Source organism: Ailuropoda melanoleuca, chromosome 8 (assembly GCF_002007445.2).
Source record: "Ailuropoda melanoleuca isolate Jingjing chromosome 8, ASM200744v2, whole genome shotgun sequence".
NCBI classification, from domain to species: Eukaryota; Metazoa; Chordata; class Mammalia; order Carnivora; family Ursidae; genus Ailuropoda; species Ailuropoda melanoleuca.
Genome location: NC_048225.1, coordinates 24749494 through 24776986, shown reverse-complemented (window position 1 = coordinate 24776986; position 27493 = coordinate 24749494). Strand labels below are relative to the sequence as shown.

Below are 27493 nucleotides of genomic sequence, written 5' to 3'. Positions count from 1 at the left end.
TTGCTTGTGTTCCCTCTCTCGCTGGCTGTCTCTATCTCTGTCAAATAAATAAAATCTTTAAAAAAAAAAAAGTGTGAAGATTGGGGGGCCTGGGTGGCTCAGTCAGTTAAGCGTCTGCCTTTGGCTCAGGTCATGATCCTGGAGTCCTGGGATGGAGCCCTCATTGGGCTCACTGCTCCTGAGGGAGCCTGCTTCTCCCTCTCCCTCTCCCTCTGCCCCTCCCCCTGCTTGTGTTCACTCTCTCTCTCTCTCTCTCTCTCTCTGTCAAATAAATAAATAAAATCTTAAAAAAAAAATAGTGAAGCTCTGAACAACTCTGGCCTGGTCACAAACTCCTTGATTCTTTCTCGAAGCCCACCCAGCCAGTATCAGTTATCCCCTTTCCTCACAGTGCAGACCTAAAGCTGAAGGACTAGTCTTTTTGTTTTTTTGGACTATTATCTTGCTTTATTATTTCAAACTTACAGAAAAGTTGCAAAAGTAGTACAAGAATTACCATACACTTTTCATGCGGGTTCTCCATATGTTAACATTTTAGTCATATGTACATGGAAATTTTTTTCTTTTTCTGAACTGTTTGAGAATAAACTGCAGATACATTTCCCCTTCACTTGGTGTATATTTCCTAAAAGTAAGAAAATACTTTTATTTATCCACAATATTTATTTATTTACAATGCTCAAAATCAAGAAATTCATATTTATATAGTATTATTATCTAATCTACAGAGTTTATTCCAACGTGACCAATTGTTTTCTATACATGTAAAAAAAGTTTTTTCCTGGTCCAGGATCCAAATCTGGGGCATTTAGTTGTTGTGTCTTTTTAGTCTCCTTTAGTCTGGAACGGTTCCACAGACTTAGCTTTTCATGATGTTAACAATTTTCTTTTATTTATTTTTTATTTTTTTTTAAAGATTTTATTTATTTATTCGACAGAGATAGAGACAGCCAATGAGAGAGGGAACACAAGCAGGGGGAGTGGGAGAGGAAGAAGCAGGCTCATAGCGGAGGAGCCTGATGTGGGGCTTGATCCCATAACGCCGGGATCACGCACTGAGCAGAAGGCAGACGCTTAACCGCTGTGCCACCCAGGCGCCCCAACAATTTTCTTTTTTTTAAGTAGGCTCCATGCCCGATGTGATCAAGAGTCACACGCTCTAGCAATTGAGCCAGCCATAAAGTCCCATGACATTAATCTATTTAAGGTGAGTACAGGCCAGTTATCCTGGAGAATGTCACTCCATTTGGGTTTGCCTATCATTTCCTTATAATCAGATCCAGGTTATTAATTTTTGGCAGCCATATTGCAGAAGAGAAGCTGTATCCTTCCCAGTGCATCACAGGGAGAGGCACATGGTCCCCATTGTCCTATTCCTGAGGATAGTAACTTCGCTTTTTTAAAAAATACTTTATTTGAGAGAGAGAGAGTGTGTGCGATAGCACAAGCAGGGGGAGGGGCAGAGGGAGAAGCATAATCTCCACTGAGCAGAGAGACCAACGGAAGACCCTATGATCATGACCTGAGCTGAAGGCAGACACTTAACCGAGTCACCCAGCCACCCCGAGAATAGTAACTTTGATCACTATGATGGTATCTCCAAATGTCTTCATTATAAAGTTATCTTTTTCCCTTGTAATTAATAAGTATCTTCTGTGGAGATATTTCAAGAGGGTGTTGACATCAAGCCATCAAATTTTCATCTATTGGTTTCAGTATACGCCTATAATTCTTGTTTGAGAAACTTTAATAATTGTTTCGGTTGCTGTCAAATGACAGTTTTTCGTTTTCCAGCATTCCTTTTTCTTTATTCATTTGCTTTCCTCTATAATGATGTGCTTTCCCTTTTTACTCACTTTGTTAACCTTTGTAAACTCCTCACTCTGTTGCCAGCTCTGTGATACATTTAAGGAAGGTCTTTTACAAACCGCATATACAGCATTTTAGCTGTTTTTGTTGGCCTATCTTATCTGCTACACTGTTGGTAACAGGTGTCAGTCTTCACCTCCCATTCTTTCTTCAGGCAACTCCCTCTATGTTTCCGAATCCTCCCCTGAAACTGCTATTGACAAGTTATCAGCTACTTCCCCTCCATCTTTCCAGATCCACAGGTTATCTGACTTTATCTTTCTTCCTTTCTTTCTTTTCTTCTTTCTTTCTTTCTTTTTTCTTTCTTTTCTTCTTTCTTTCTTTTTCTTTCTTTTAAAAGATTTTATTTCTTTGAGAGAGAGAGAAGGCAGGGGGAGAAGCAAGGGGAGAGCAGGGGGGAGAGCAGGGGGAGAAGTAAGATACCTGAATGGGGAGCCCAATCTGGGGCTCAATCCCAGGACCGTGGCATCACTATCCCAGCTGAAGGCAGATGCCCAACTCACTGAGCCACCCAGGTGCCCCTGACCTTATCTTTCTTTCCCCTCTCAGTAACATTAGCTGCTGCTGACTACCACACCCTTCTTGAAACACTTCCTTCTTGAGGCTTCTCAGACACCATCCTCTTCTGTTCTCCTCCTGTTTCACTGGCCTTGACAGTCTCTTGCTGACTCTCCTCCTTTCCTTCATCTCTAAATTCAGCAGCTCTCAACTGCTTAATCCTGGACCCTCTTGTCTTCTCCATATACACACTCTCCCTCACCTAAGCCTTATTAGATGACCTTATCTAATAAGACTTCATGTAACCTTATGTATTTCATTTTTTTTTTTAAGTAGCCACTATGACCAGCATGGGGCTTGAACTCACAACTCCGAGATCAAGAGTCACATGCTCCATCAACTAAGCCAGCCAGGAGCCCCAACCTTATGTATTTAAATACAATTTATAGTCTAATGAATCCTGAATTTATCATAGCCCTGATCTCTCCTTCAATTCCAACTGCCAATATAGTGTGTCCAATTGGATTTCTAAAATATATACTTGAATCTAAGCATGACCACAATGGAACACTTAATTTTCTAACCATTTCTCTCCCAGTCTTCCCAATTTCAGTGGAGCCATCAACATTTACTTGGTCACTCAAGACTCAATTTTTCTTCCTTTCTTTTTTTTTTAAGTCTTAATTTTTCAAGTCGTTCTTGATGACTCTCTTGTCATCACTAAAAACACCCATTCTGTTCCATTATCTTATCTATTTGCAAGTTCTGTGGCTTCACCTCCAAAACATATCTGGTATCCACAATTTCTCCCATGTACTCTACTCCTATTTTAGTCAAGATCACCAATTTCTTGCTTAGAGAATATTGCAACAGACTTGTAACTATCTTCCTTGTCTCTTATTTCTCTCCCTCTCACCCAACAAGATAAGCTCCATAGAGCAGCCACAATTATCTTAAAAAATAAAAGTTTTACCCCTGCTTAAAATGTCCAACTACTTTAAATTGCACTTAAAATACAATAACAACTCTAATACCATAGCCTTCAAAACCTTGTATGATCTGGTTGTATGATCTTCCTATTTCTTCAAGTTTTCTTGTATCACTATACTCCTTGCCCTATATTCTAGCAACTCAGGCTTTCTTATTGTTTTCAGTGTGAAAAAAAAATTCAACACAAAAATCCCTGCCTTCATGGAGCTTTCACTCTAAAAATGGCAAGATTTCATTCTTTTTTATGGCCAAGTAATATTCCTCTGTGTGTGTGTGTGTGTGTGTGTGTGTGTGTGTGTACCACATCTTTATCCCTTCATCAGTTGATGGACACTTGGGCTCTTTCCATAATTTGGCTATTGTTGATAATGCTGCTATAAATATAGAGGCGTATTATCTCTTCGAGTCAATATTTTTGTATCCTTTGGGTAAAATACCTAGTAGTGCAATTGCTGGATCATAGGGTAGTTCTATTTTTAACTTTTTGAGGAACCTCCATACTGTTTTCCACAATGGCTGCACAAGTTTGCATTCCCACTAGCAGTGCAACAGGGTTTCCCCTTTCTCCACATCCTTGCCAACATTTGTTGTTTCATGCGTTGTTAATTTTAATGGCTGGCTTCTTTTTTTTTTTCATTATTCAAGTCTCAGCTCAAATGTTAGTATCTTAGGGGTGCCTGGGTGGCGCAGTCGTTAAGCGTCTGCCTTCGGCTCAGGGCGTGATCCCGGTGTTCTGGGATCGAGCCCCACATCAGGCTCATCCGCTAGGGGCCTGCTTCTTCCTCTCCCACTCCCCTTGCTTGTGTTCCCTCTCTCGCTGGCTGTCTCTATCTCTGTCAAATAAATAAATAAAATCTTTAAAGAAAAATGTTAGTATCTTAGGAAAGACTTCTTTGGGTGCACCTGGGGGGCTCAGTCAGTTAAGTGGCTGCCTTTGGCTCAGGTCATGATCCCAGGGTCCCAAGATCAAGCCCCAAGGCAGTCTCCCTACTCAGTAGGAAGTCTGCTTCTCCCTCTTCCTCTGCTGCTCCCCCTGCTTGTGCTCTCTGGCTCTCGTGCACTCTCTCAAATAAAGAAATAAAATCTTAAAAAAAAAAAGATTTCGACACTGTTTAAGTTGCCAGCATCTCCCACACTTTGCATTTTTTTGCTTTACTTTTTTTTTCTTTTCTTTTCAGATTTTATTTATTTGAGGGGCACCTGGGTGGCTCAGTCAGTTAAGCATCTGCCTTCGGCTTAGGTCATGATCCCAGGGTCCTGGGATGGAACCTCTCATTGGGCTCCCTGCTTCTCCCTCTCCCCTTGGCTCCTCCGCCTGCTCATTCTCTCTCTTAAATAAATAAAATCTTTAAAAAAAAGATTTTATTTGAGAGACAGCACGCGCTCGCAAAAGCAGGGGGAGGGGTAGAGGGAGGGGGAGAAGCAAATGGCCTGCTGAGCAGGGAATCCCATGCGGCCTGATCCCAGCACCCTGGGATCCTGACCTGAGCTGAAGGCAGGCACTTAACTGACTGAGCCACCCAGGCACCCCTGCTTTACTTTCTTCATAGCACTAATTGCCTGGAATTATCTTACTTTCTTCTGTTGCCTCTACTGCACACAGGACATATTCAATAAATACTAATATACCAAAAGGAGTGAATTTTACTGAATATAATTTTTTAAAAAAAATGTATATGAGGCTGGCTCAGTCAGTAGAGAGTGCACCTCTTGATCTCGGGGTTGTGAGTTTGAGCCCCACATTCGGTAGAGAGATTACTTAAAAACAATCTTAAAAAATTATATGAAATGCAGATTGCTGAGGTTCACTCAAGGCCTTCCTAATAAAAAATCTTTGGGGTGGTGTCCAACTGTAATATGTGTGCACTCTAAAGTTTCAGACCACTTCTCAAAGTTCATGAGGGTAATTTGTGTTCTGCAGTCCAGATAGCCCCATTCCTCAGGTCAACTTCCCCTTTTGGGTTCCTTGACATTTCTGGTCAGCGGACCTTCTTTGGGACCATCCTACTCCATCAGAGAGCATACGTCACATCGCAAAATGGGGAAAGTTTTCTCTAGAGGCTAAAGGATACAGGAGTGGACCTGTCCAACCTCTGGCATTGTTTGTCCACTCACGGGGCTAGAGGGGAACACTGGAGTGAATTTCTTAACCAATACAATCTTTCCTAAGGCAACTGACTTCCATGTGTCTATAAGTCCAGTGAAGAGTTATTTGCATCTGCCTCATCAGGCTCCGAACACGTTTCCTTCTCAATTAAATTCAGCAAGTGTTTATGGATCACCTAAGTCCTGCCTAGCCTCTGCCCTTGCGGAGGAACAAGACATGCTCTAGCTGTCAAGTTGCTTACAAGGTAATCAATCAACTGACCAATCAACTGTCTTGAAGTTTTAAAAAAGCAATGTTCTCCTATTCTTTCCACTTTGTTTCCAGTTTTTTAAAACAAACAAAACAGTGAGGAGAACATTGTTGATTTTACAGAGTCCCCTCCCCACCCTTGGATGTTTTCTATTCCCAAGTCTTTTGCTTGGGCGTGCTTTCTTCCTCTTTTTCTGGGTTAGCCAATTAGTTTAGTAGTTTTGTCTGGTTTATCATCATTAACACTTCCAGGGTGGGAGGTATTTTTACATGTAAATCTCACTTAATCTTCAAAACAATGTAGCAAGGAAGATGTCTTGGAGGGGAAAACTGCTCACTGAGGGTCGAAAGGTTCAAGGTCTCTTCCAGATCTAGTTGCCATTCCTATTAGGGCTGGCCAACTAGAGCTGGACGTCTTGCTCCAAAGCTTGGGTTCATTTCTGTGCACTTGGCCACCCTTTGGGAAGGTAATTTTATGGGATGGTAGGATGTGGAAGCCTGAGGTTAAGAAATGAGTGACCGAGTCACTGGTTAATCAGTGTTGAATAATACTATGTGTTTCTGAAAATCCTTTCCTTTTTCAGAATGGGAAAAGGGAAAGGAGAATGCAGTGAGGCGCTCCAGGGTTTGGCAAGGACTGGGCACAGACGTAGTCGCGGGATCAGAGGTGGGGCACCGTCAGCCCCAGGAGGAGCTCGCGGCCGGCGCTGTACACCCAGAAGCCTGGAGCGCGAGGCCCGGGAAGGCGCCAGCCGACCGGCCGAGGCCCGCGCTGCATTCGGGGTTGGCGCGTAGCATCGGTTCAGCGGAGCCTCCGCAGGCAGGTCGGCTTCAGGTGCTCAACCGTGCGAGGGCGCCAAGCCGGAGCACGCCTGTAAGGCGGCGGCGCGCTCGTCCCGCCACATCCCCCGGCCCGGCGACTCAGGACACCAGGCCTCTCGGGTGTGGGGGGCTGGCTCGGACCCCGATGAGCACTCCAGCCCCTCTACCTGGGCCATCGAGGCTGGACGTTTTCCCACCTCTGAAGCCACGGGACCCTCAGGGCCGGCTTGACCCTGAATCCGAAGAGTCGGCTTTTCTGATTGGCTTAGAGTACAAACGCAGGCGAGCGCTGCCTGAGACCCGCTCTTTGATTGGGTTTTAAGTGAACAGCAGAGCACGAAATAAAGAGGCCTTCAGTCATTGGGCCATTGTGTGAATCTCCTTTTGGCTTTCTCTGCCGCCTGAATAAGCGTTTCAGGATCTTCGTCATGAGTCTTAAATCTGGGCCTGTCAGTTCGCCCCAGCGTTACTCGTCTCTAGGCAGGGCATGGGGGTTTACAGAGTTCAACCAATCATACAACGTCGAGATCAGGTTGCCAGGCAGATTATGCTAATAAGGCCCCGCCTTTTATGCTGCTCCCACTCTGCGGCGGGAAGAACCACCTGGAGGTGGCGGGGGGGGTTTGATTTCCATCACCCCTAGGGAGAGAGGATCGGGGACCCGCTGATCTTCCAGCTCCCCTCACCCAACGTCGTGTAAGTACCTAAAGGATTAAGGGAACCGGATAAGCCAGCGTCCAGAGTACCCCATCGACTGGGAGGGTGTTTCGTCTTTGCTTAGTCCCACCCAAAATGGCGCCAAGCTCTTTCCGCGTCTCAGAGCCCGGCCGGGGCCAACCGACCGCGGACCCGGGTGGGGGGGGAAACTGATGGTGGTGGTGGGGGGGAGAAATCCCGGCGGCACCGCCCGATGGTACAGTCCAGCCGGGGCTGGGACAAGGCACCTCACTCGGGGTGGGGGGTCAAACCATCTGCACCTTCTAAGGGGAAAGGGGCAAAACCCCCTAAAGGAGCCCCTCCTGGCGCTGCGTTCAGCGATGGCTTCGGCGCCTCTTGGCCCCTGCCTTCCCCGCGCGCAGCCTTCCCCCTGCGACCCCCGAGTGGCTTGCACGCTCCGCCGGCCGCGCGCACCTCTCCTCCCCTACCCGCGTTGGTTGGGCCGGGACGGCAGTTGGGCGCCCTGCGCGCTCCTGCCGCGGCGGTTGGGCCGGCGCTCGGGGTGCGGCACGCTTGGGGTGCGGCGGGCGGTCTCTGCCCGCCGGGTATCCGGGGGGCGGCGCGGGGGTGGCCGGCGCGGCCCCGGCCTCGGGGCCAGGCGGGCAGTAGGCCCGCGCGATGGAGGGCTCCCTCGGATGGGGCGCCCTGCTTTGTCTCGTGAGGCCGCGCCACCCACCTGCCATTGACTGCCGGTCCCCCGCAGTCCCATATTTACAAGTTGGCTTCGCCGGGACCCGGGGAGGTCCGGCTTGGAGGGGCGTGGGGATGGCACGTTTGGGTCAGTCTTGGTAAACAGCGTCCCGGGGTGGGCAGGGCGGAGGCCGAGGTCAACCTGCGCCAGGTGTTGAGTACAAAGGCGTGAGCCAGAGGCCCTTTGGGAGCGGGTTGATGGTGTATAGATTCCAGCCGATCATCAGCTTTCGTTAAGCATTTTTTAGTCAGTAGCCAGGTATTAGGTACTCTACCCAGTAAAATGAACGCAGCGCTGTTGAATTTTGTGTGCCTGCGTGTTTAGCCTTGTTTGGCGGATTTGTTGGATTTCAAAAAATTTTCAATCAATGTTTGTGTACGCTTAAGCACAGAGAGGGCTGGTTTTGGTGCTGTCATCGAGGATTAAGTGTGCGATGAGTCCCACCCAGCTCAGCCATGTGGCTAATTCTGCACCATCGTCTGTTCAAATCTGTTCCACAAAGTTTTTTGACCTCAACAGTACTTAACCTTCATTATTTTAAAACCAACACAATCACTCGTGACTGTTTTGTGGCCTCTTTGCGCGACCTGTTCCTTTGTTAAGGCAGGAAGGTACACTGTTTTTGATACTCTTCTGCCCACTCCATCCCCGGCACCACAATAGTTTCCACGTTGCTGAACCATACTTCCATGTTGCTCTAGAATTGAGAAAATTGCCTTTGTTTGGCAAAGCCGCGTTTTAAAGCCGTGCTGATTCAGTCTAGTATATTTAGAAGTAACTTCTACGTTTACTTTTTTTATGACTTGAGGTGAAATTGATAAAAAATGGGCCGTTTTAAAGTGAACAATTGAGGGTCGCCTGGGTGGCTCAGTCGGTTAAGTGTTTATCAGCCTTCCGCTCAGGTCACGATCTCAGATCCTGGGATCGATTGGGGTCCTTGCTCAGTGGGGAGCTTGCTTCTCCCTTTGTCTGCGTGTCCTGCTGATTGTGCTCTCTGACGAGTAAATCTTAAAAAAAAAAAAAAGTGAACAATTTGTAGATCTACATTTTAAAATTTTGGACCAAGACATTATTCCCACCTTGTGACTCCTCTTACTGCGTTATTCCTTGACCATCCACGCTTAGGCTCTCCTCTTTGTTTTGCAGGTGTGCTTCTGCTCTCTCTTTTCCTAAATGAACCATTTTTAGTTTCCTAATGTTTTTCAGCACAAGCATTAATGTGCACATCATACACTGTACATGTGAGTGTAATCAAGTATGTATTACAGATAAGGCAAAGTGCATTTCTTCAAGGGCCCTGAACACTTTTTGCTTAGAATATGGTGGTATAAGGGATAGCCTATCAATCCAATATAATCCTAAATTGATTGGTAATGCCTCAGTTTCCACTTGTCTAAATTTATTTTTTCTTTCTAGTTTTAACAGTAATACATGATCATTGTAGAAAACACAGAAAATATGGAAACAGTGTAAAATTAAAATTACCTAAAGTAAATTACCAGAGATAATCCTTGCTGGTATTTTAGTGTGCTTCAGATCTTTGTGTGTGTATATATGAAACATTTTTACAAACTTGGCATCATGATATTTGGTTTTTGTTTTTAGTTTTGTTTTTCCTGTAGATGGGTACCCTAATGACTTCATTGATGATTTGCCACTGTCAGTGCTTTTCCCCATTACTTGAAGGGGGTGTTATGAAATCCTGTGAACCGAAAGAATTATAACATTTGATTCATTTTACTTTTTAAAAACATGTCCTAATGGGATAGGTTTCTGAGTAACAAGCAGAATTGATCAGAGTTGAAAAATATTGAGCTATAATTATGGTGTCCTTAATTTTGCATTTCAAGCACTAGTAAACACATCATAACTACATACTTCCATTTGGTAAAAGTGATAAACTGTTAAACATGTTGTCATTGCAGTGTTTGAATTGTATAGTCAGAGTTTGTTTTAAAATTGAATGCTGATATACTTTGACCTGTTACCACCTAAAATACATAATCTTCCCCCACCCCACCTCTTTCCCCAAAGACTATAGACACACCCCCTCCAGCAATTTGTATGTTTTTTTACAAGCAGAATTTATTGATTATTGTTTAAATTTATCATAGGTACTTTAATAGATTAGCAAAGGAGAATTTGGTCTGGTGTCTAGAAAGAGCCAGTGAGTTAAGAAAAAAGGAAATGTTTGCTACAAGCTAATTTTTGCAGAATGGTCCCTCTGGAATTCTCCTTGAGTACTGTGTAGGGGGAGGAAGGTGAGAGGGGAGCGGCTGATTTCATTATTTTGGTCATTCTCCGTTGAAGCCTTGTCTCCTTCTGGCATAATACTGTTTACCTGATTTACTTGAATCACTGCTAAATCTGGTCTCTGTCCTTTTTTTGTTCTCAAGGCTACGACCCTATTTCAAGATTTATGTAGAACATTCTGAACTGGTGCCTTTCCAGTTTATTTCTTCCAGCTCCTTCTGTGACATTGATACTTCACTATTAGTACTGAAACATTATTTCCATTCCCTTCCCCAGATCCTTCAGTGGTTTACACATTAACAGTGTAGATTTTAAATTTGTTCAGGTTGTGGAAAGCACCTGGAAGTAGGTTTTGTTTTGTTTTTTGATAACTTTGAAATAGTTAGGAAATTCCTTGGTGGTGGTGGTGGTGGTGAGGAAATGGAGAGGGAGGGGGAGATTATGGATAATCTCAAATCACAATTATGGCAAGACTAGTTACAATGTGGGGAAAACAAACATTATAGAATCATTACTATGCAATATTTTAAGAACCCCAAGTAGGTTGCTGAAAGGTCATTATTTGCTAAAATGGTCCATTATTGTTTGTTACTCATTTCCTAGTTGAACTCTTATTTCAACATTATAATATTGGAGCTACATGCTCCATTTCTTGACCCGTGTCTTTCACTTTCTAGGTCTGATTCTCTGGTTGTAATCCACAGCCTTTTCCCTATTGTGATCTTTGGAAGAGCTATCCCTTCGATCTGTGCAGTCCAGTTTGGTAGCCAGTAGCCACATGTGGTTATGGAACACTTGAAATTTGGCTAGTGCTGTAAGTGTAAAATACTTTTATGCCAGATTTTGAGATTCAGTATGAAAAAAAATTCAATTGATAAAATGTTGATTATAAAGTTTATTTTAAAGTCCTCTCTATACCCAACGTTGGGCTCGAACTTATGACCCTGCGATCAAGAGTCACATGCTCTTCCCACTGAGCCAGCCAGGTGCTCTTAAAATATTGATTATATGTTGAAATGATAATATGTTGCATATACTAGGTTAAATAAATATATTATTACAGTTTGACCTGTTTCAACTTTTTAAAAAATGTGACTACTAGAAGAAAATTACGTATGTGGCTTGTCTGTGTGGCTTGCGTGATATTTCTGTTGAACTGTGCAGCCTTAGACTTAGTTTAATAGGGGTGGGGTGTTTCCAAGTAGCAGTAAGCCGTCATACAATGTATTATCTTTTCGTTTCTTTAGTTTCATCTAATAGATACTGCTAGTATGCAGGTGTGTCTGATTTTTTTCTTTGTGCTTATGATAGCTCTCACAGAAGCATTATTCTGTTGAAGAAAACCTTAAAACCACTTCCAGATAATTGAGTTAACTGTTATTGAATTAATAAACTCAGTCATTTGAACTTAAAATAATAAAATGAAAATCTATTGAGCACATTATCCATTAAAAAAGAGTTGAGCTAAGCATAATCAGCTGAATTTTCCCAAACTTGGGTCTGCTACTTACTCATTGATTTTTATAATGTATCATTTTTTCAAAGATTTAAGAAATACTTCTGGGAGAAAGTTGAAATTGAAAATCAAGCTCACCCGCCCCTTTTAAACATAAAAGAGTCATAGCTTACAGATAAAATCATATTCTTTTTATGCCTGTATCTGAAAACATTGAGAGTTTTGCTCTAACTTACTTTTATAGAAATATTTCCTTTTACTACTCTGTATAAGAGATTTGATATGTTGTAGCATTGAATAGCATGGGCTCTGCGGGCAAGTGAACCTAGAGTCATAGACTAGATTGAATTGACTCATCTTGGGCCCATTACATAAAATCTGTAAGCTTAGTTTCTTTCTTTATTTCTTTCTTGCTTTCCTTCCTTTTTTTTTTTTTTTTAAGATTTTATTTATTTATTTGACAGAGAGCACATAAGCAAGGGGAGAGGCAGGCAGAGGGAGAGGGAGAAGTAGACTCCCCACTGAGCAAGGAGCCCAATACAAGGATTGATTGGACTGGGGGGGTTATGACCTGCGCCAAAGGCAGACCCTTAACAGACTGAACCATCCAGGCGCCCCCCCCCCTTTAAAAAAGATTTTATTTTATTTATTTATTTGACAGAGTAGTTTATTAAATCCCAAAACTAGTATTTTTTGTTTTTTTTTAAGATTTATTTATATTTTAGAGAGCGAGCAAGAGAGACAGAGAGCCTGGTGTGGAGGGAGAGATGGAGAGGGAGAGAGTCTCAAGAAGACTTCGCTGTGCTGAGTACTGCGGGCTGAGTGCACAGCCCCATGCGTGGCTCCATCTCACGACCCTGAGATCACAACCTCAAAAACACTGAAACCAAGAGTCAGTTGCTCAATGGACTGTGCCACCCAGGCACCCATCATTTAACTAGTTCTTAATTATTAATGGGGATAATAATAGTACCAATCTCATAGTCTTGGTATGAGAATGCTTGTTGTCAGTCACCGCAATAATATAAATGGCTCGATAGTAAAGCACATTGTGATCAGTGGCTCAGTATACCGATCTTGGACCCTCTGCTTTAGCCAAACCAGTCTTCCCACTGTCCTTGCAGTATTCTGGAGTTTTCCTTCATGTTTTCACACCTTCATTTCTTAAGTGGAATGTGTGTGTCATCCCCCCGGCCCCCCACGCCCTTCTCTAGTTCTCTCCACCAAAATCCCATCCATCTTTCTGGAGCAGTTGGTCGGTAAACTTTTTTTTGGGTAAAGAACCAAGGAGTAAATATTTGTGGTTTTTGTGGGCCATATGGTCCCTGTTACAACTGCTCCTTCACCCCTGTCATGTGCAGCATGGCTGTGTTCCAGTTTAATTTATTTATGGACCCTAAAGTGTGATGTACTATAACTTTCATGTGTTATGAAATATTCTTTTTTTGGAGTCTTTTCAACTATTTTAAAATGTAAAAACCATTCTTAGCTCACAGGCTATATCCAAAAACAGGTGTTGAGCCACTCTTGGGTTGTAGTTTGCCAACCCCTGTGCTAGAGCAAGTTGAAAGCACACATTCTTCATTGGGTCCTGTTGACCATCTTACTTAAAAGTGATCCCTTTTGTCTCTGAATGTCCTACAGGATTTTTGTACTGTTTTGTAATAATTGTAGCATTTATTGAGTACTTTGTATCATGTAGCAATTATTTGTACTTATTTCTTTTCTTTTTTTTTTTTTTTAAAGATTTTATTTATTTATTCGACAGAGATAGAGACAGCCAGCGAGAGAGGGAACACAAGCAGGGGGAGTGGGGAGAGGAAGAAGCAGGCTCATAGCGGAAGAGCCTGATGTGGGGCTCGATCCCATAACGCTGGGATCACGCCCTGAGCCAAGGCAGATGCTTAACTGCTGTGCCACCCAGGCGCCCCTGTACTTATTTCTTGTTTCCTAAATATGTTATAAATTCCTAGAACTGATGGATACATTTTAGCCTCCTCATCTAGAATCCAGTACAGGAATGCCTTTTATTTACTGGATTCTAAGATGTTTGGAGGAATAAACGAGTGAAGGTTATTAACTTTAAGATATTGAAAGTGATTTCTGAAGTTTTCTTCCCTTTTCTTCAAGATTTTTATTTTTGTGTGCAAATCTCTTCTTGCTTGAAGATTCTGAGGCCAGTCTGTTGGGGGTTATTTTCAGGCTTACTACAAACCATGATTATAGGCAACCTTACTATCATGTCCTTCTGATGGCAGAATAGCTCTAACACCTTTGGATAATTATTGCTTTGCGTTTGATTAAACTTTGTAGTGTGTTTTCTAAGGCAGCTGTTTACATTTCATCCTTTTTTTTTTTCAGAGTGCTCCAAAGCAAATTTTATTTCACAACTTGTTTTGAACTGATGTTTGCCAGCTTTGACAAAAGGGTAGACACTTTTCCCTGAAAATTTTGTGCAGACCTCAATCACTTTTATCATTGTCCACCTAACATTTACTGTGCAAACAAGTGCCAAGTAGGTAGCAAGGCAACTAGGCACTTTACATTTCATCCTTAATGTGTGACATTGACGGAACAGTATTGTTACTACTTTACAGATGAGAACAAGGAGACAATTTTATGGAATGATGTAAGAGTGGTGAGAGCTAAGGCTAGGAGCTAGGCTAAGTGTGGATTCTCAATCTCAGGCAAGGGTGTGTATATTAATTAGATTTCAGTCTCTTATTCATTTATCCATCTTCTCTTGAAGTTGATGAATGAAATTATTCTGGATTTTAATTACATACTTCATATGTTGATAGATAGAAGGACCTACAACCAGTCAGTGTTTAGGACACTCCACTTGTTTATGTGACATGTAAGTTTCCTCAAGTATGTTAAACCTGTTGAAGTAAATAAGATATGACATAATTATAAAATGTTAATTCTGGAATTAAAACTAAATTATGGGGGGGGGCCTGGGTAGCTCAGTCGCTTGAGAGCTCAGGTCATGATCTCCTAGTGGTGGGATCAAGCCTCGCTTTGGGCTCTGTGCCCAGCGCGGAGTGGGCTTCGGAGTCTTTCTTCCTCTCCGTTCCCCTCTGCCTCTTTCCGCTCTCTCTCTCTCTCCTTCTATCTCTCTCTAAAATAAATAAATAAATAAAACTTTAGAAAACAACAACCACCCCCCCACTCCCTAAATTATGAAGAGCCTGGCTGGCTCAATCAGTGGAGCATGTGACTCTTCATCTTGGGGTTGCGAGTTTGAGCCCCAGGTTGTGGGTAGAGATGACTTAAAAAAATGCCCCAAACTAAAGTAAATTATGTAGCAGAAATTGTACCTTGATGAACTTTGTTCCATTAAACAATTTTAAGAACGATTATATTCATATTTATACATGAATTATATATGAGTTATCCCAAAAGTCTAGGTGTCTCATCAAAAAAATGGTATCTTTTGGGGTGCCTGGGTGGCTCAGTCAGTTAAGCTTCTGACTCTTGGTGTCAGCTAAGGTCATGATCCCAGGGTGGTGAAATTGAGCTCTGTGTTGGGCTCTGTGCTCAGTGGGGAGTGTGCTTGCGATTCTCTCTCCCTCTCCCTCTGTTTCTCCCCCTTCACTCTCAAATACATAAATAAATAAAATCTTTTAAAATGATATCTTTTTATACATCATTAAAAATATAGTATCTTTTTGGGGAAGCTGGCTGCCTCAGTTGATGGTGCATGTGACTGTTGATCTCAGGGTTGTGGGTTTGAGCCCCATGTTGGGTGTAGAGATTATTTAAAAATAAAAAAAAATTAGAAACAATCATATCTTTTTTCAGGTCCGTGGTTTTTCACCACTGTAAACTGTAGGCAATATGGGACACCTGGCTGGCTCAGTTGGTAGAGCATGTGACTTGATCTTGGGGTTGTGGGTTTGAGTACCAGATTGGGTGTAGAGATTGCTTAAAAATAAAATCTTTGGGGATGCCTGGGTGGCTCAGTCATTAAGCATCTGCATTCGGCTCAGGGTGTGATCCCAGATTCCTGGGGTCAAGCCCCGCATCGGGCTCCCTGCTCCGCTGGGAGCCTGCTTCTTCCTCTCCCACTCCCCCTGCTTGTGTTCCCTCTCTTGCTGGCTGTCCCTCTCTCTGTCAAATAAATAAATAAAATCTTAAAATAAAATAAAATAAAATCTTTGAAAAAAACTGTTGGAGATATATTTGAAATCTAACAAAATATGTATAAAGAACCTTCACAGAAAAAATTCTAAGACTTTATTGAGTGACTTGAAGTGAAACCTGAATAAACAAAGAAGATACACTGGCTCAAGGATTGGAAGATTTGTTATTGCAAGGTGTTAATTCTTTGGAAACAGACTTAACAGAGTTATTGTAATCCCAGCAAATTTAAAAAAATAGACAAGCTGATACTAAACTTTTTGTTAATGCCCAAGAAAAGGTAAGAGACTCTTGAAAAAGAAAAAATAAATTGGAAAAACATCTCTACTGGAGAGTGAGAAGAGCTGTCATAATTAAGACAGTGTGGTATTGGCACCAGGATAGACTAATTGATCAATAGAACACTATGAGGAGTACAGAAATAGATTCACATGTATTTAGACACTTAATTTATGACCCAGGAGGCATGGCAGATGAAAGACAGAATGATAAAGCTTTTAGAAGTTAATATAGGAGAATATATTCATGATTTCAGTATAGGTCTTGGATATAGAATCTTAAATCAGTTATTACCTGCACTCATAACGAGCAGAAATTTTGAACAGGCACTTCAGAAAAGGAGATATCCATATTTCTAATAAAAGCATAATAAAGTGTTCAACCTTGTTAATAATCAAGGAAATGCAAATCACAACCACAGTGCCATATTTCTGTATACCTAAATTCCAGTTGGCAATACCAAATCCTGACGCTGTTGAGCAATAGGAACATTCATACCTGGCTGATAGGAATATAACTTGGTATGACTACTTTGGAAAGCATTTTGGAATGATCTAGAAAGTCAAAGATATGCAGACTCCGAAGCCCAGAAAGTTCCCTGCTAGAGAAATGCATATACATGAGATACGTGGAAAAGATATTTGGAGTAATTCATTTTCCTGATATGAGTTGACTCAGTTAATATTTGAGGGCTGCTACGTTCTGTTCTGTACCCACAGGTAGATTTTTTTTGGTACAACAGTGAATTCATGTTATTTATATTTTCCCTCTCTGCTGAAAATTTTAATACAAATCTTTAATCCAGTCTGTTCTTCAGTTCCTAAAACAATGCTGGGCACAGAATGGGCATTTAATAAATATTATTGTGTTTTTAAAAAATTATTGTTTGATTTTTATAATGGATACTCTTCACTCTAGCTTTGTAGTCACCTCACCTAATCTGGCTATAGACTAATTTGCCCATGTAAATCTCTCTGTGGGTTTGGTGAGGTTCCTTTGGGAGCAAGCCTAGCCTAGTGATTGCATCATCTGGTGGGAGGCCAAGGCGACAGGAGCAGATCCAAGCCACGCTCGAGTTCTGGCAGTTTTCTCTAGGAGAAAGCTGTGCAGCGGACAGGAAAGTGATCATCCTCCGTAGTAAAAGGGATCTGGGTTCAAATCCCACTTAGGGGCATTATGACCTTGGACAAGTACAAATCTTTGGTTGTTGTGAAGATTGAAATTGAGTATTTAAAGTCCATCTCACAATGGCTGGCTTGTGATAGATGCTGAGTAAATGGCAATAGCTACAATTATTACTATTCCACTGGTGTTTACTTAAGTAACATTGGATTTCCACAGTATACATTTTCACTGAAATGGACTATGATTATGCTGAGTTTTAAAATAAAAAACTGCATCCATTAGGGGATTCTAATATTGTGGTCTCCCTTAACCACTTCACTGGATTTGCAAATGAATCCAACATGTTATAGTCTGCATCTGAATGAAATGGTTCAGCTAAGTGTTTGCAGAGTAGATGTGGTTGAGACTTCTAAACAGGAACTCGATGCCACTGTTTTGTCTCTCTTTATGGAAGAAAGTGCTAATCACAGAGTTTTAAAATTCTATCCATTTTAATTTGAAATCTACATATTTTCTAGTGTAATATGTCAGTTGAGAAAACCCTTGCGTATTCCCAAATCAATTGTTTAATAATGAAAATGTATTAAAACACCTTTTAATTGGAAGTAAGACTTTTCTGGATAAGATGTCTTCATGATCTAGTGCTTAGCCTGTGGTGATCATAATTTAAATAGTTATTAACATTTGTAATACACTCTGTGCTATTGTACTCTTATTATAACAAACATCCCACTCTGTCTTAACAGTAGGCCTGTGAGTTAGCTAAGACAGGTGATGTTATTTCAGTTGTCAAGATAACCTTTTATTTGCCTTCACATTCAATATATTTTTTTAATTTTATTTATTAATTCGGCAGAGATAGAGACAGCCAGTGAGAGAGGGAACACAAGCAGGGGGAGTGGGAGAGGAAGAAGCAGGCTCATAGCAGAAGAGCCTGATGTGGGGCTTGATCCCATAATGCCGGGATCACGCCCTGAGCTGAAGGCAGACGCTTAACTGCTGTGCCACCCAGGCGCCCCCACGTTCAATATTTTTACACTGCTCTGTACTTTAAGAAATGTCCTGGCTTGCAGAAGACAATTCTGAATACTAGACCAGTGGGCGCTGGCCTCCTATTGTTCATTTTATTAAGATGGAGGAAGTTGAAATTTGAAGAAGGTTGAATTTAGATTTTAAGTTTTAATTATATGCCAGTATAGAGATTTACGAAGGCAATAAATGCCTCATAATGTCATCTGTCTGGGCTCACCATCTTGTTCATCAAACACTTGTCTTTGACCATTCTGTGTTTTATATTTAAATTTGCAAACAAGGGATTTGAGATTGAGGAATGAGAACTTGGAAATGAACAGCAGGTGAGACCCTCTTTAACCTGTTCGCGGAGGAAACTAATTGGATAGTATCAATTTGCTTCTTAGTCCTGAGTCAGCGCAGTGGCTCTGCCTGTTTGAGCAAAAGGCTGCGTAATGTTTCAGGAGTTGAGGTAGCATGAACAGGTAGTTACACTGTTTTCTCTTGTATTAAACACATAGTGTTAAGGAAAAGTTGGGTTCTGCAATAATTTCCTGTAACCAATTTTAATATTAAATTCTTTTTTTTTCCAGTTAAAACATTAAAGCACTGGAATTTAAAGAAACAGCTTTCGTACTTAAGAGTACGCCTCTTTACATTATCCAGTATTTCATCCTAACAACTTGGAATTGTCGATTGTTGAGTCATAGCTGCCACCCAGAACCATCTGTAAGAAAGGCTTTCAGGGCTCCAGAACACCCACATGCCAGTCCCCTACTTAGTTACTGCAATTGCTAATTCAACAAAAGAGCTTGAGATATTTGGGCCAGATAGCTTTCTGTGTCCAGGTGTGTCAGGGGCCACAGCTGGTGTTTGTACCCAGGCCAGTTGTCTTGTGAAACAAGGCCACCGTTCAGAAAGGGAGCTAGGGTAATGTGCTTAAGGCTATGTAAATCCATCATCCGGAGTTGAAACACAGGGGCACTCAGTGTTACTTGATGAGTCATTTGTATCAATATTTCAGTCTTCAAATGTGCCTCATAAATCCATATTTACATACAGAGTTTATTTCAAATATTCCTCATAAGGGGTGGAACAGATTTGCTTGTTAGCATGTGGCGAGGGAAGCTGGAAAATCACATACTCATGAGAGTGATGTGGTTGGCAAGGAAGACCACCTAAATTAACAATCACCTCAGCCTTTTCAGAATTCTGACATAAATACCACAAACATATGAGGGAGGCTGGTAAGTTGTATATTTTGAGCAAAGGTGTCAGGATTCTTGCTAAGTTTTTGTTTAGTAATAAAGTCTTTTTTTTTAAGGTGATGATTTTGAGCACTGAAAGTTTGTGTATGAATGTCTATTTATATCACTAAGTCGCAGTAAGGATTCTGAGCTCTGATCCTTGCTTATTAAAGGCAGGTCTCGGCCTCATTATAATCAGTCTCTCATATTACTTCTAGAATGGTTTTCCAAAAAGTGTTATTGCCATGATAAAAGATTTTTCTTTCCTTGCTATCCAAGAGTTAGCCAGATCTGACTGACATCCGAATCACCTGGGGATACTTATTGATTATTTTTTTAAAATAAGAATGCCTGTTGTCCTTGTGCAGGGGCATGGCCATCTTCTCTGCATCTTTCCAGTGTTAGTACCTGTGCTGCGGAAGAGAGCACAACCTGGGGATGTTTAAAAACAAAGATGCCTGCTCTGCCCCTCTGCTTCTGCAACTGATTGAATCAGAATTCTCTGGGGGGGGGGGGCGTTCCTGGCTGGCTCAGTCTGTAGAGCATTCGACCCTGGATCTCGGGGCCATGAGTTCAAGCCCTATGTTGAATATAGAGCTTACTAAAAAAAAAAAATTCTTAGGGGTAAGGCTCTGGAATTTGTCTTTTTGCCTACCTTCTTAGGTGATTCTCATAAAACCAGTTCATGAACTTTGGGAATTGTGATTCTTTAACTTGAAGTCTTTTACAGGCTCATCTTGTTCGAGACTTTTCTCTCTCAGTTACGAGGCCCTGAGCATTCCTCAATTCCTCTTGAGTCTAGAATTTTCTCAAACTGTTTATATATACATAGGGTGTGTATATATATATATATATATACACACACACACCATAATTATGTAATAATATAATATAAATTATATATATATGTATATATACACATACACATGTGTAAAGTTCTTGGTACTTATTGCCAAATTGCTTCCTAGACATTCTGCATTGATTTAAATGTCCACTTTTTTTCTTTTTTTAAAAAATGGCTTTGTTGAGTTATCATTTATATACCATACAATTCACTCATTTAAAGAGCTTTAGTGTATTTTATTGAGTTCCGCAGTCACCACAGTCAGTTGTAGAAAATTTTCATAACTCCACACCTTTTGTCTTAATTCCCATCTCTGTTCTGCTTCCTGTCTGTATTCATTCTGCAGGTTTCATATAAGTGAAATCATTCGATATGCAGTCGTTTGTGAGTAGCATCTTTGACTTAGCCGAGTACCTTGCACCTCGTCACATCAGACCTGCTTTCCTTACCAGGGCCTAAACAAAAACTGAGAGGTCTGAGAGGCAGAGAAGCCTGCAGAGCTTTAAGCAATCTCTTGGGACGGAAGGCATAGAGATCCGAGTTGAAGGACTACAAAGGCAGGCGTGCCTGGGTGGCTCAGTTGTTAAGCGTCTGCCTTCGGCTCAGGGCGTGATCTCGGCGTTCTGGGATCGAGCCCCACATCAGGCTCTTCCTCTATGAGCCTGCTTCTTCCTCTCCCACTCCCCCTGCTTGTGTTCCCTCTCTCGCTGGCTGTCTGTCAAATAAATAAATAAAATCTTAAAAAAAAAAAAAAGACTACAGTCAGAATAGGAGGGCCAACATCCCAGAGGCAAAGAAGACACAGAGAGGTGAGCCTGAGATTAGTCCTGGTTTTCCTCTTGAGGCATTCGGGGATAAGCTGTGCTGGTCAAGTGGGTAACAAGCAAAAAGCAACTGAATAGAAGAGTGGGGATTTTGGTAGTCTCACAGTGCAGGGGAGACAAAAACTGAATTCAGGGCCCACCAAGGAAGAAGCTCCCTAGGAAACACCTCAAAGTCTCTGTTGTAACTTCTGGAAGGTCGGACCTAGGAGCCGACCCAATCTGAGAGTTTCACAGACAGCAGACCAGCCTGGAGTCAGCTCCATGGACTGAGTGCCCTGCCCTTCTGCAGCCTGCCAGAGGATAGGTGGATCGTGGAGGAAGATGGTGGCTACCTGTGGGAGAGGACGCCTTGAGGCTTTCAGGCACCGGTGGTGTTCCGTGCTTTGATCCACCATGTTTGCTCTGTGACGGTCCCTCGAGTCAGATGCTAATGATTTGTGTGCTCTTTTCCGTAGGCCTGTGATACACTCTACCGCTTTGAGGTTTCCACCTAAAATCTTGTGAGAGGAGAATAGAGGACTCCTGACAGATTCTCTTTGAAATTCTCTTCAGATTTTACCAGCCAACCAGCTACTCTTTGTAAAAAGGAAAAGGCAAACATCAAGGTTTATCATTCTTTAGAACTCACACTGAGCGGTGGTTCCTTTTGAACTCTCAGGGATTTTAATGTGGAATTGTCCGGCTAAGACCCCCAACAAGCCTCTTAGTCCAGGTTTTTCTTTTCTTTGAGGAAGGAGGAGGACTCGGTGCCCGGTGGGAAGATTTCTGTATGGGGAGTAGGCGGGCAAAGGGACATATAAATGGAGAGGGACAAGAAGGCCAAGGGGACCATTTCAGATCTGTTTGAGCCACTTCATTCCTTGATTGTTTTTGTCATCCTCTTTTCTAATATTTTTCTTTTTCTTTTTTTTTTTTTAAGTTTTTTTTTTTTTTTTTTTTTTTTTTTTTTTTAAAGAAAAAAANGCTCGATCCCAGAACGCTGGGATCACGCCCTGAGCTGAAGGCAGATGCTTAACCGCTGTGCCACCCAGGCGCCCCTCTTTTTTTTTTTTTTTTTTTTTAAACCTTAGTTCAGTTCTCTTCTGGTTACATAGTATTGTCTTTGATGATGGCCAGCAATGAATTAGGAAAATTTCTTTAGGATATATTCTGCAGTAGTTTTTAGTCTGTAACACATCAGTCCCCTAATATTGAAAGTGCTCCTTACTCTGAAATTTTTCTGCCATTGTCTGCTCACTTACCCAGCTTTTGAAGTTTTTTCTGAAGTTTTTTTCCAATGGCATAAAATTTTATCTGGAGAGGTGCCTGGCAGGCTTAGTCGATAGGGCATGTGACTCTTGATCTCAGGGTTGTGAGTTCAAGCCCCATGTTGGGCGTGGATTCTACTTAAAATCAACCTATCAGTCAATAAAGCAAATAATGTTTTATCTGGGGGAGTTTTCTGGAATCCTGAGCATTTCATTGTTTGCTTCTCTGTTAACACATAACAAATGTTAACTGTGAACGGTATCAGTAGAAATACCTGGAGGACCCTATTGTTATCACTTTCTCACTTTTTATCTTTACACTCAGACCTCTCTGTTTGTATGGAAATATTCTGAATCCATAACAGCTTGATGAAAAACACTTTTTAAATTTGGAACCTAGTCAAAGGCTTATTGTTATTGTTTTTTAAATTTGTTGGAAGCTTTTATGAAAGTCTGGTTTCCCTGATGATTTACTCTCTCAGAAACCTTTAGTTCCTTAGGCATATTTTCCCTAATTAAAATTGTGTTTCTTTTACTTCCTTGTGGAATTAAAAACAATATTTTCATCCTATGACTCCACCCTCATTTGCAGGTTTCCAGTAGCTCTTTAGCTGGGGGCAAAGGGGGACAAGAGGATGGGGCCCAGGGCTGGCAAATGGAGGGAGTTCGGGCTGGGCGGACCCACGACTGGGCAGGTTACGTCAGCTCTCTCAGTCATTTACTGCTCTGTGAAATGGAGCACGATGTTACCTTAGCCTCATCTGGGCTGAGATGAAGAGCAAATCAACAGTATCTGTCAGGGCACTTGGGACACCTTGCGAGGCAAGGTTATAGTATTGTTATTTTAAACACCTCGTTTCCAGTTTTTCTCGGTGTTAACAATTTGTGAATTTTTAGAATTGAGAAACTCATGTGACAGATTATTTAGGCTTCCTCTTTTCAGCAAGAATGGGGAATTTGCATTGAAATTTCTAGAATTTTGTTATTCATCCATTGCTACTTCCGCCACCAGTTCCTGTTCATCTTTAAAAGCTGAGTCCAGTAGTTTTTTGTCTTTCCTTCTGAGTTCTAAAACTGTTTCGTCCAGAAATCAGTTAAATCTAAAATTTCTGCTTGCCATTCCAAATGCGTGAGCATAATAGAAGCCCTTTATTTTCATTTCACTTGGTCTAATTTTGTAGCTTTCAAATTTAGTATTACATCTCAGTCATGCAGTGGTTAGCAGCTGTTCAGAGCACTCCTTTATGATTCAGTACTATTGTTTGCTGAATTGTGAGGATACAGGCTTTAAAGATTTTATTTATTTATTTATTTTGAGAGAAAGAGAGCAAGTGTGAATGGGGGCAGGGGCAGAAGGAGAGGGAGAGAGAGAATCTCAAGCAAGCTCCACATGGGGCTCGATCACAACTCTGAGATCATGACCTGAGCTGAAATCAAGAGTTAGACCTTAACAGACTGAGCCACCCAGGTGCCCCAAAGATAGGTTTTAAACAACTTCATTGGGTTGGTGTGACATTAAGTTAATGAACAAATTGGTAAGCGTTAATTGCTTAGGCCAGTAACTAGCGCATGGAAGGTACTCAACACGCGTCAGCTATCCACATATCCTGTCCCCATGATTGGCCCTGTGCACTCCCTCGTCCCTTGGCCACGCCCAAGGGGCACAATGCCGGAACCAGAGGGCTGTGAGTAATGGTAGATGCCTGGCTGGCTGGTGGGATAGGGAGTTTCCCAAGCCCTGCATTGAAAAGTATGGTGTAAAACCCAAAATGAATTGGGTCAGGAGTCAGAGATCCAAGAAATAAATCCAGAACCCAAGCCTGGGAGTTTGTGAGCTAGGAAATTAGGATGTGGGGAAAATTGGAACAGTTGAGATAGGTCCACAGAGTGGCTTGTACTGACTGGGCCTTAACAGGAAAGTGAACTGGACAAGGGTCTTCCTCTGTACCTGCTGACCCAGCCACCCTGCTCTCCCTAAAAAGAAAGCCTTGCAGGTCCCTCATGTCGGGGAGGTATTTGTACCAAAGAAGTGGTTAGAATGAGACTGAGGTCTGAGAGGACGTTGGCAAGAAGAGCAGTCACTGCTGGGACATCTGGGTGGCTCCGTCGGTTAAGCATCTGTCTTCGGCTTAGGTCATGATCTCAGGGTCCTGGTGACGCAGTTTCCGAATGGTGGTGAGATCAGGCGCTGAAGGTCAAGAAAGAATTCTTAAGATGTCCTCGGTGCAGAAAGGTGATAGCTGCGCTGGGCTTTTGAGGAGTGACTGATTATATACTGTGGGGTTGGGGCAGGAAGGACAAAGAGGGTCCAAAGGGACTTTCATATGCTAAAGAAGGCCCTCAGGATCCTGGAGGCCTGGCTATTATAAACTAAGGCTATTTTCCCTCTAGCAAAACACTAATGTTAAGATAGGTGGAAGTTTCCTGGAGGAATGTCACGGATCCCACCGAGACAAGGGATCTAGCCTGCTCAGCAGGGAGTCTGCTTCTCCCTCTCCTTCTGCCTCCTCCTCCTGCTCCTGTGCTCACGTGCTCTCAAATCTCAAATAAATAAATAATAACATCTTTCAAAAAAAAAAAAAAAAGAACAATCTCTGCTATTTGTTGTTCACTTGCGGTGTACCAGACCCCGTGGTAGGTGCCGCACACGCCGCCCTGCCATGAGGAGAGAACAGCTGATTGGCTGTCAGGAATTCCAGAAAGGGGTGAGTCGGAGGTCAGCCCCTTTGGCCTGAGCTGGGAGCGATTGCCGGTAGGAGTGCGGGTTCAGTCTGGCTGGGCAGAGGCAGGCCCCAGTGGAGGGCAGGGTTCATCTGGAATGGGAGGAGGAGGGGCCCGGAGTGACCTGGGGCTTCTGCATGGTCTGGATGGAAGAGGGCCCCGTGACGGCCTCTGTCTACTGCACTCATCAATGGCATATTTTTTTTTTGTTTTGTTTTTGTGGTAAAATATACATCACATACAGTCTACCATTTAACCATTTTTAAGCGTACCATTAGTGGCACAAAGTACATTCACAGAGTTGTACAACCATCACCATTATTGATTTTCAGAACTTTTTCATCATTCCGAACAGGTACTTTACTTATTAAAGAATGACCCGCCCGGGGCCTGGGAACCTATCTTCTACTTTCTGTGTCTATGTGTGGGGTTACTCTCAGTACCTCATGTAAGGGGAGGCCTACAATTTGTGTCCTTTTGTGCCGGGCTTATTTCACTTAGCGTTATGTTTTTAAGGTCCAGCTACCTTGTAGCATCTGTCAGAATTTCCGTCCTTTTTAAAGCTGAGTAATATTTCATTCGTGGTGTAGACCGCATTGTGTTTATCTTTTCATTTGTTGAAGGCATCTAAGGCATGTTTTAGAGCAGTGTTCTGGCTTGTTGTCAGGATCCCATTTGGGCATGTTGTCAGGATCCCATTTGTTCTCAAAAGGCCACTGTCCTTAGCAGTCTCGAGAATGGTGGAACCTACCAGGTGTCTCCTCCCCCAGCCTCCACTGTACCTGTCAAGAGTTTCTTTTACCTCAGGAAATCTTTATCAGGGGAATCATCTCCTCTTCTGCTTTCACTTCTAATTCTTATCCTCTTACCTCAGAACAATCAGATGCTTTTTTTCTCCCTGACTTTTTTCTCTCCCTTCTCTGCCCCACTCCCCTGCCTACTTTGTTGTTCAGTTATTTCTTTCTTAGACTTCTCTTTACCTCCACTCTGTTTATTCCTTTGTCCTCCTGCCTCCTTTCCTTCCAGTCTTACTGTTCTCTTCTGGAATACTCTGATCTTCTTCTGTTTCCTCGTTGCTTTCCTCTTTTCTTTTTTTCTGGCCTTTCTTATTCCCTTCTGTCTTTCCCCTAGTTAATTTCTTCTTGTACCATTTTAAATTTATGGCTCAAAATTAACCCTAATTATTATTTCTTTTTTTTTTTAATTGACTTTTTTTTTTTAAAGATTTTATTGATTACTAGGAAGATCGGTAGGGGAAGAAAGGGATAAAGAAAGGGGGGTAATCAGAAGGGGGAATGAAGCATGAGAGACTATGGACTCTGAGAAACAAACTGAGGGCTTCAGAGGGGAGGGGGGTGGGGTAATGGGATAGACTGGTGATGGGTAGTAAGGAGGGCACATATTGCATGGTGCACTGGGTGTTATACGCAACTAATGAATCATCGAACTTTACATCAGAAACTGGGGATGTACTGTATGGTGACTAACATAATAAAAAAAGTTTAAAAAAGAGTAAGTGATACACGTAAGAAAAGTCTACAGGAAAGGGTAATGTGATAGAAAAAATGCCTAAGTTCATCAGAGTGTTGCAGCTATTTCAGTGTTATCACTATGCATGGTTTCTATGGTTGTGGTAGCACTACATGCATGTATTGTATCTACATTGTATCTTGCTTTTTTTTTTTTTCTTATCTGTAAAGTGCACTTTCCACATTATTAAAAGCTCTTTAAAGCAAAAAAAAAAAATTTTTTTTTACTGATTTATTTGACAGAGAGAGACAGACAGCCAGTGAGACAGGGAACACAAGCAGGGGGAGTGGGAGAGGAAGAAGCAGGCTCCCAGCATAGGGAGCCTGATTCGGGGCTGGATCCCAGAACGCCGAGATCATGCCCTGAGCCGAAGGCAAACGCTTAACGACTGAGCCACCCAGGCGCCCCTCTTTTTTTAACTTCTAAGGTGTTTACCATATTCCAGTGTTCTAAGCATTTTGCAAATATTAACTCACTTAATCCTCTTTATACCTCTGTGAAGTAGATCGTATTCCTGTTTCCATGTTGCACCGGATGACACTGAGCCCCAGAGAGGCTAGGTAATTTGTACAAGGTCAACCGTTGGTGAAGGGTGGAGCCAGGATTGGAACCCACAGGTATGGCTCCAGGTTGTGGGCCCTGACCCACTTCACTGCACTGAATGCGGCTCCCTATCCCAAGGGCAGAGGGGTGTTGTAGTTCAAGGTTAAGTTACACATGTAAAATGCTTGTCCCACCAAGCTCTGAATGTTTCCAAGTGCTATATCCAGAAGTCTCACTATAGCCAGTGCAAAGGGGTGTAAGAGCACCTGGCTCCAGGGGTTGCAAACAGATGGGTTCGGCAGCTGGCTTCTGACAAAATCCAAAGGC

General features: G+C 42.3%; 1 protein-coding gene and 1 non-coding gene across 2 annotated transcripts in view; one reads left to right on the top strand and one right to left on the bottom strand.

Moving 5' to 3' along the window:
- Window positions 1-6926: 6926 nt before the first annotated feature.
- The window catches only part of PRDM10 (PR/SET domain 10), a 93433-nt gene continuing 72866 nt past the window's right edge, over window positions 6927-27493 (top strand). The window contains exon 1 of the mRNA XM_002912687.4: window positions 6927-7231. The gene's annotated coding sequence lies outside the window, so the exon portion shown is untranslated. The remainder of the gene's footprint in view (window positions 7232-27493) is intronic.
- LOC117803592 lies at window positions 19781-19886 on the bottom strand. The gene has a single exon (XR_004627536.1). It is a non-coding gene; the product is annotated as a U6 spliceosomal RNA (small nuclear RNA).